Below are 6000 nucleotides of genomic sequence, written 5' to 3'. Positions count from 1 at the left end.
CAATGAGGGAGCAAGGGAAACAGAACATTCTAGATAGGGGTGGCAGCTGGGGTGGTAACAGGGGCGGGGTAACTAAACTTCTAACCAATAAACAAAGAGAGAACTTTCAGGGGGCGGGGTGCGGGAGGTTACACTTCGTCCTTGGAGTCTTCAGCCGAAGCTGCATCCCCTTTGGGGAGCTGCACCACGTTGACAACTGGAGCCCTGGGCTCCGGGCCGGCCGGTTCGGACCGGTGAACCTCCACATCTGTGGTGATGTTTAGTTGGTAGATAGGAGGAGGTGTGTAGATATGAATAAATAGTGAAGCCCACCAGAACTGGGATGTGTTAGGAGCTCATGAGCTCTCCTGCCTGGAGCCCAAGAAAGGCTATTTGTAACATAAGTCAGGCAATATTAGAACAAATACACAGTAAAAATTTATTTAAGTTATCCTATTGTGATTTTTTTCTTCTTTTATTGAGAAGTTTTGAATTGAGAAAGAGAAAGATTTAGAGAAAATCTTTTATTTAGAAAGATTTTATTATCTTTACTGTCCCTTTTCCCCAGGACAGTAAAGATAATAAAATCATTCCTTTAAGTGGTTATGGTACCTTCTAAAAGAAACACGTCATTTTGGTGTGCTTTACTTACTGAGTCTCTGTTGCTGTTGAGCCACTAGCAGAGAAATAGAAACCCAGGTTCTCAGGCAAGAAAAAAGGACTTTATTATTTTGATTTCCATATATATAGACTTTTCAGAGGTCACCCAGATTGGTCAGTCAAAAACCTCCCCCTAGGCCTAATTGGCCAGGCCTGAACTGCCCAAATCTCGAGACCCTGTTTGCAAAAACATCCAAACTTTATCTTTGTTTATAAAACACAGCAAAATGTTCTCACGAGAAAGAACTGTGCTAGCCACAAGTCTCCACAACACACGGAAAGACTGAGCTGCCGGAAGTCAACTTTGGCCACTGCTGAAATGCAAGTCTCTTAAGAGAGTGCATGACTGCATTGACAAGTTTGACAGAGGGAATGGAGAAGGGAGGGAAGAAGGGGTTTTATTTCTCCATTTTCACTTAGTGTTATGATCTAATTATTAAGGTTCTTTAGAAATACCTCTGCCCGAATTAAGGTACAAACGAGACCATATGCCAGTCAATAGTATGAGTTTTATTTGATAGAAAATATGAGAGAGAGAGAGAGAGAAGAAAAGAGAGAAAAAGAAAAGTAAGAAAAGAGGTGGGGGGACAGAAAGAAGGAAAGAGAAAATATCACCATCCGTGGATCCCAACGATGTCACGTTGATCCCCTCCAGCTGGTCTTCTTGGTGGTGCTGGTCCCCCCAAAAGCACAGAATGCCATGGGTTAATATACACTCAGGCCAGGGGCAATGTCCAGGCATGTCCCCCCGGGGGAGGGGGCAGCCTCTAGCCGCAGACTCTGCTTGCATCACCTGCACTCCTGTGGTGCCAGGCCTAGCACTCTGGGGGGTCTGTGATGGATTGTGACTCCCCCTCAGCTGCCTCTCACGTGAACGTCCCGTGGATGTAGCCAGTGAGGCTGGGGGTTCCACAGCTGGGCCAGTCTGTGTAAACCTGGCTTCTGTGAGCTGTGCTCTGCCCCCACCCCAAACTCAGCCAGGGATGATTCTCAGCACAGCTGGTGGCTTTGGCTTTTGTGTATGCATACCTTTCCCTCAGCTTGAGATGATTGAACAATAGGTTTCCCTTTATCTAATCTCAGCAGTTTGACTCAGTCCAAAGTCCCAGTCAAGTATCTTCAGGGAGGTTTCTTTGATTGTAGCTTCTTTATACACTTTTTGTTATAATGAGCAAAACTTTATATCAATGTTTGAGGCATGAACTATTTTAGTCTCTGACACTTAGTGAGAACTTCACTGGACTTCTTTAGTAATCTCTCTGTATTCCTTCCAGGTTGTTTATCCTTGTTTCCACCCTCCATAGGCTTTCTTTTTATGTCTGAGTTTGTCCAGGAATTCCTTTTCCTTTCTGGCATTTTGCGTGACTTCCTCTTTGTTGGAATGTATTCCAATGCTTCTGACCTCCCCCACTCAAAAAAAATTAGGGGAAAAAAAACCCCGAAACCACCACCCCCTCCCCCCTCCAGAAGAAAAGCAACAAAAACAGAACAAGACAGACCATGAGAAAAAAAAACAACCAGAAAACAAAACCAAACAACCAACCACAAACAACCCCAAACACCCCCCTACCCCAAAAAACCCATCAAACCTTTCTTTGCAATCCTGCTATGGCTAGCTATTATTTACAAGAGGATTTTAGAAGTTCATTTTGTTGTACTTTGGGTGGGGATTTTTAAATTAAAATCACTGTAAATTGAAGATCAGTGAGCCTTGCTTCAATATAAAGGAAGTTAGATAAAATTATAATGAAATGTACTTTTAAATAATGTAGTCCTGGGCTAGAATGTTTTTTTAATGGAAAATAAAATTAAAGGAAGCTCAAAAGGTCAGGAGTTCAAAATATAGGAGAATCTTGTGAGGATCACAAAACTCTCAATTGACGTCTGATAAACATTCAGTATTCAGAAAGATGTGGATTACCTTAATTTAATAAACACTTGAAAGGGATATAAATTCTCATGCTTCAGAGTGAAGCCAAATTTCAAATGAATGGAACAAAGAAAAACAACTTTCACTATATCAAGCTATCATTTCTTCACTATCCATAGGGTAATTTCTTGGGATTTTTCTCCAGGGATAGCTTCTGTCAGGAGCAGAAGGCCGATTCTGGCTGGCAGGTCAATTTATATTACTGCAGTGCAAGTGTCCACAAGGTCAAGTAGATATTGATGGGGAAGATGTGTGCTAATGTCTTTACAAACCATTTTGTGGGTGAAGATGTGGGTGTTAATGTCTTTGAAATGGGTCTGGATGTCTATGCTAATTGCATGCACAAGTTTGTCACAGAGCCCAGCCAGCCTGACTCCAGGAACAGCCAGGTGGATCTGCATCTGAGCTTCATGGTAAAGAGACAGGTTTGGGGTGGGATGTGTGCTAGGCGGCTCAGGAAGGCTGTACCTCAGCCAATGGGGAAGGAAGAGGGCAGCTTGCGGCCGGAAGTTTAGGATAATTGGGGCTGCATCCCCCAAAACCCCAAGAGAGGATACCCTGTGTGGATGTGCCCCAGCAGACTCTCCCTTTATTCAAATAAAGTTATAGGACTCCTCGGTCTCCTTTTTGGACATAAACCTCTGGCATTGTGGATTAATTTTCCTGACAATATTTGATTGCCTGTAATTTTCCTGACAACATTGTGATTGCCTGTAATGATGATTACCAACACAGACTCTGTTTGGCAGGTGCAAAGATAAATTGTTTATTGCAAAAAAAACAATTTATGTTTTTATGCTGTAAGCCTTTATCTGTTTACAGTCTTGCAAGACAAAACCAAGGTGCATTGGCTGCCTGCCACCAGGTGTTGATGCTCGTGAGTTCCTTCATCCAATCACCTTTTTGATCATGCAGTGTCCATGAGTACCCCAAACCAAGCACTGTATAAAACACGAGGCGTCCACACACTGATTATATAAATTGTCTTCTGCTTATATAACTTGGCATTTAGGTCATGTGACTTGTTTTTTACTTCTATGTTAGCTGAACCTTTCCCAGAGTGCTTTTCTGGTTAGCTGTCATGACAGAGATGAACAGAAGTGAATAATAATTTAACAAACATGACAAGGCCCTTCTTCCATAAGGTTTTCTTATCTGCTACACTTTCCCCCTTCAAGAAACTGGTTACAGCACCAGCGCATCTTTTAGGAAATCTTTGGACCCCTGCTGTCCTCCTAAGATGCCCTAGTTCAGCTACTGGAAAGAAGACACATCCCAGGTGACCCATTAGCAAAGAGAGCAATTGGGAACCACATGCAGAAGAAAATAGGATACCACAGGCCCTTTTATATTTTATTGTGCTTTGTGCAGGATTCTCATCAAAGGTAGTTTTGCTTTTAAGATATGTTTCTTGTTTCCATTCAGTCATCTTTGTGAGAATGCTAATAATCTTTCCATAGTAAGAAAATGGACTTTTTTTAAGCTTTGGCCATTGATCCATTTTTTTTCCAGCTCCATTCCAAGAAAGTCTTCTGAAATGCCCAAGCACCCAGACAAGATAGATTGCAGTAAACTCTCTAACAGCAGATTCTCATTTCACTGGAGTCACAAGCAATACATTTTTATTCACATACAGCAGTAAAAGGCTCTGATGTGGTAATTTTCACCTCCTTTACTTCCTTTTCTCCTCCTTCCTTTGTATTCACCTTGATGTATTTAAATCTAGAGACACATGGATGTGTACCTGCATTCATATCCCAGAGCGGGAAGCCCCTTTGCTACACTCACCAGAGACAACTGTCGTGTAGGGCTGGCTTGGGATATTCTGAGGCTTGTCTGATTTATCAGGAGCAGCAGCTGGGATGGGAACTGGTCTGGCAGGGATCAGCAGGACTGCAGGATGTTTTGCTGAATTGGGTTTGCTGTTACTGCTGATTTTTTTAATTGCCTACCTGCTCTACAAAAGGCACTCATAGCCATGATGGACCTCTTGTAGACAGCTGAACATGTGCAGTTTCTAATTTTTAATGTGGTTCCTTTCACAGCTTTCAATTTTCCTGTCAACTCAGAATTGACATTTTGGTAATACTTTCACATACTCTCTTCCAGGGGCTCATACCCATTTATTTTTTCAAAAGGTGCTGAGTCATATTAAAATTCTAATAGAACTTTGCTTCCCAGATACCTAAGTTGCTCTTGGGGGAAAAAAAAAAGAAAAAAAGAAAAAAGCCAAGAACAAAGTTTATATGTGCAATTTTAACAAAAAAAGACAAAAAAAGTTATTAAAAACTTTTATATTCATCCTGCTCAGAGAAGCAGGATTAAAACACAAATGGGCCTAATACCTGTGTAAGCATAGCAATCAGAACAGGGAACTCTTTGTAATTCAATCACAGCTACAATGCAGAAAATTTCATCATAAGTAAGAATGGGAATACTGAAAAATGTATTTTAGTTTTCTGATACCTCCTGTAATACAGAAACAGCCCTGGAATGCACATTCAAGACTGCATAATCTGGGAATTAGCTAAAGAGACAATGGCAGTAAAGATTCTTTAATTCGAAAACCTGAGTGCTCAAATGACACAAAACCCACTAAGAAAGTACTACAAAAGATGAAGCGAACAAACTGCCGGCCACGTAATTATTCTCCCAGCAGGCTCATCAGACAATTCCCAGCATGCCCTCCCACCTCTTCTGGGAACGTTTTGACTAAATCTAACAAAATAATGGCTGCAGTCACCTCCTTTTGTAGCCACCTGGGCTACAGTGTCAAGTCCTTGAAGAACAGATGGTTCTCACCAGCAGCATTTGACTGTCAGATGCAAGACACTTGGCAGACACACAAACATTTTGAAGGCAATTGGAAAAAACATTCTTTTTATTCTTTCTAGACTGAGAAATCCTTAGGGAGGAAGCATGCTGAAATATGTTCTTTTGATATATTTCTTTTTAAGAGAAGAAGGAAGTTTTTTCTATCACTTTAGGTTATTTTAGGGAAAAGTAAAAATACTTTTGGAAACTTCATAAGCAAACCATTCAGTTCACTCTTCCTTGTCATAGGCATTATCTGTGCCCTCTTTAGGAATAAGCATCTTGAGCAAAACTAACTTCAGAAGCTGTTTCAAAGCACTTCCCCATTCATTACATCTTTCACTCCTAGTCATAAATATTTGTTTAAAGAATTTTCTTCCAAAAATTGAACTAGATCTCAAAGATTAATGTATTGTGAGCCTGTCCACCTTGGGAGGTTCTGCTAATGTTGGAGAGGCACCAAAATGCATTTCTCCCTCTACAGACACTGAGCTGAGGCGGTAGCTGGGGCATAAATCAAAATGGCCCAGCGGAAATCGGTTTCCTCTGGTAATAAAACCCCCCATGTGAGTACTGCTGTGTGTGCTAACATATTTCTATGGGGGACAAAAGTTATG

The sequence above is a fragment of the Lichenostomus cassidix genome, chromosome 4 (assembly GCF_008360975.1).
Source record: "Lichenostomus cassidix isolate B80296 chromosome 4, HeHo_3.0, whole genome shotgun sequence".
In the NCBI taxonomy this organism is placed as follows: Eukaryota; Metazoa; Chordata; class Aves; order Passeriformes; family Meliphagidae; genus Lichenostomus; species Lichenostomus cassidix.
The sequence above is the reverse complement of the archived record's forward strand: the minus strand, read 5'-3'. Positions refer to the sequence as shown.